Below are 3,880 nucleotides of genomic sequence, written 5' to 3'. Positions count from 1 at the left end.
GGAAAGAACAGTGGGAAGCAGCATGACTCAGTGGAAAGAGCACGGGCCTGCGAGTCAGAGGACCTGGGTTCTAATCCTGGCTCTGTCACCCATCTGCTGTGTGACCTTGAGCAAGTCACTTAACTTCTCTGTGCCTCAGTGACCTCATCTGTAAAGTGGGGATTAAGGCTGTGAGCCCAATGTGGGACATGGACTGTGTCCAAGCTGATTATTTTAGATTTAGGGGTTGGAGACGACTCGACTGCATAAGACGAGACAAGACCCCAGCACTTACTAGAGTGCCTGACACATAGTAAGCACTTAACAAATACCATTAAAAAAAAAAAGAAACGAAAGGAGAGAACTGATGGACAGCCTTGAAGCCAATGGCCGGAAGCAGCAGTCTGTTGCGAGAGGCAATGAGAAGAAGCCACTGCAGGTGTTTGATGAGGGGAGTGATGGGATCCAGATTGATGTTTTAGAAAGAGGAGCCAGGAAGTTGTATGTAACAGAGATAAAAGTGGGGCATGGTTGGTGGCAGGGAAACCAGTGAAGTAAAAGTCCAAAGTCCTTTAGCCAGTCTGGTTTCACCCAGTTTGGTTTGAGCAAGATAGCAGGGGTGTGAACTCTTCGGGGGAAATGAGGTCAACCATCCCTGACTAGGTTGGAAACACTGAATTCCTAGTGGCATTGGCAAGGAACACCCGGATTGCCTGGGGTGGGGGTGGGGGTGGGGGCCCTCTCTGACAGATTCTCAAGAGTCCAAGAAACAGCCAATTCATTTCTTTCCGTATTACTAGGATTTGAGTACCTGCTTTGGGCAGTGACTGTTTCGGATCTGTTTTTGCATTGTATCCACCCCAGTACTTAGTTTAGGGCTTGGCACATAATAGACGCTTAACAGATATCATTATTATGCTCGGCACATATTAGGTGCTTAACAAATACCATCATTATTATTATCGATCGAAAGAACCATTTCCTCTTCGACTGTGTTCGACTGGATTATCCTGATCATCCCATTGCCTGGGGTCTGGGTGGGGGCCCTCTCTGACAGATTCTCAAGAGTCCAAGAAACCTCCAATTCATTTCTTTCTGTATTACTAGGATTTGAGAACCTGCTTTGGGCAGGACTGTTTCTGATCTGTTTTTGCATTGTACCCACCCCAGTGTTTAGTTTAGGGCTTGGCACATAATAGACGCTTAACAGATATCATTATTAGAACAGTGCTCGGCACATAATAGGTGCTTAACAAATACCATCATCATTATTATTATTATCGATCGAAAGAACCATTTCCTCTTCAGCATGGGTTCCCTCTGCTGCCCACACTGATGATGAGGGGAATAAGAATAAGGGGAGTAATTGGATAATCGGTTAGGACTGGCTTGGTAGAGCTCCACTGTCTCCCCGAGAGGACGAACCGGCCCCGTTGGATGGAACTGGCACGGGTTGTATACTCCCCAATGTAGGTGTCATCGAAAGGATAGGACAGTAGCTCTGCCTCCACGGCAGAAAGCTAGGTGGGAAGCTAGGCACGAGGTAGCCGGCTCACTGGGCCTCTGTGGGCCCAAGAGGGGCTGAGCCCAAGATGGCGACTCTTGTTCCCTCCCCCCCACCACCCTGCAACCCAACCATACACCTCCCTCCTCCCACCCCGCCACCTCCTACCTGCAGCAAGCAGCAGTGACAGGCAGGGAAGGGGACTGGGCACACAACACACACACACACACACACACACACACACACACACACACACACACGCAGCCCTTCACCCAAGGGCCAAAAGCAGCAGGCATCCCAGGTGCCAGTGCCACCCGTGGGTGAGCTAAACTCCAGGCACCCATTCCAGGTGGTGAGAACGGGGGTCTCAGGACCCCAGGAATGCCAATCCAGCTGTCAAGAAGTGGAAGAGGAGGGAGAGAACAGATATGAATTCAGTTCTCTCTACCTATAATAATAATAAACATAATTGTGGTATTTGTTGAAGTGCTTACTACATACCCAGCACTCTGCTAAGCATTGGGATGATCAGGATAATCTGGTCGAACACAGTCCCTGTCCCACGGGGGCTCACGTTTAATTCCCATTTTATTGATGAGAAAACCGAGGCACAGAGAGAGTAAGCGACCTGCCCAAGGTCACACAGCGGGCAAGCGGCAGAGCCGGGATTAGAACCCAGGTCTCCTGATATCCGGTCTCCCAGTCCTGTGCTCTTTCTACTACAACTTTGTGACTCTCTCCCCTTTCCATCTCTGTGTCTCCATCTCCCCGTCCTCTGACAAATCTCTCTACTCCCTCCTCACCCGGCTCCTCTTGCAGGTACTAACTCTGGCTTGTCAGAGCTGTGGGAAAGGAGGGAGTCAGGGTTGGGGGAGACTGTGGAAGAGACCAGCTGAGAAGCTGCCGAACCCATGGGAGCCTCCAAGGAGGGGTTGGATGTGGGAGATGGGGACTCCCCTCCCTCCGGCTGACGTGAGGGGCAGAAACTCCCTCCTTGGGTGAGAGGAGTCTCCAGTCAGAGTGGTGCGAGTCCAGGCCCTGGGATCCGCCAAGGCCTCTCCGGCTCCCAGGGCCCCTGAAGAGGGGCTACCAGGTCTGTGGCCTACTGAGAGTCGGGATCCATGCTCCCCATCCCTAGCTGGCTCCTTCCCCCCCCAACCCTTCTCTCCCCCTTTCCACCTTTCTCTTCTCCTCTTCCCTTCCTTCACGGTCCCCATCCCCTCTGGCACCAACAGCTGTTGCTATGAAGAGCAGCCGCGTGGTGCGCCGACATCATCACAAGGCGCCAGGTACCACGTGATGGCTATAAATTGTCCGACCGTAGAGGCGCCGACAGCTCAAAGGTCTCATTTGGTTTGGTTCTTCTGCCAAAAGAAGGTTGCCGCCCCCAAGGGTAGGCTATTTGTGGAGGATGGGTGTACATGAGTGGGACCAGATTTGAGCAAATTCATTTGGTGGCCATATGCTTCCAGGGGAGAGGTCTCAGGAGGAAAGCCAGAAAGACAGGGAACCAGAGTTTAAACAGAGGGAAAGAGACGGGGACTGAGGATGAGGTGGACAGGAAGGGCAAAAGGGAATTAAGGGGCGAAGAGAGGGCCAGCAATGACGCACAATCCCAGACACACACAGACACATACACACATTCATCCATTTAATGGGTATTTATTGGGCACCTGCTTTGTGCAGCATACTGTACTCGGTGCTGGGAAAAGAAAATACAAGGACACAGTCCCTGGCCCTCGAGGGACTCACAATCTCAGAAGATAGGGGAGGCAATGGGCCAGGAAAGAGTCCAAGGACCAAAATGGTGAAACAACACCAGGTAACAAGAATAAGAGCTAAAATACAATTAGGACGAAGAGAGCGATTAGGGGGCTCCTCACTGTGGTGGCAGGCCAGTCCAGAGTCCAAGAGGCACAACTTCCCCAACGTTCTCATAGTCTGTGGCTGCTGCGATGGCTGCTGCGATGGCTGCTGCGGTTTCTTCCAGAGGGACGGGCTGGGCCCCTTCTCGGTGGTGGGTGGGAGCGGGAGGATGGGCAGCGTCCTGCCTGAGGCCTGGAATGGCCAAGGTTCTGTGCTGCTCTGCTCCCAAACCCCCAAACCCCCAAACATTCAAATCGGACAGCAGTGTTTTGGGCAAGGCCGGTGTCAGTCCCTGCCTCTGCCACCCACGTTGGTTGGCAGGGCCTGGACAGCGGCATAGGTTGCGGTGGTGGCCAGAGGCCGGTGGGGACATTTTTCCCACTGCACCAGAAATTCCCATCACCGGTCCGGAAAAGACAGTTCAGCACTCCTCCTCCTCCTTCTCCTCCTCCTCCTTCTCCTCCTCCAACTCCTCCTCCTTCAACTCCTCCTTCTCCTTCTCCTCCAATTCCTCCTCCTTCTCCTCCTCCT

Source organism: Tachyglossus aculeatus, chromosome X2 (assembly GCF_015852505.1).
Source record: "Tachyglossus aculeatus isolate mTacAcu1 chromosome X2, mTacAcu1.pri, whole genome shotgun sequence".
In the NCBI taxonomy this organism is placed as follows: Eukaryota; Metazoa; Chordata; class Mammalia; order Monotremata; family Tachyglossidae; genus Tachyglossus; species Tachyglossus aculeatus.
This window is presented reverse-complemented; position numbering follows the sequence as displayed.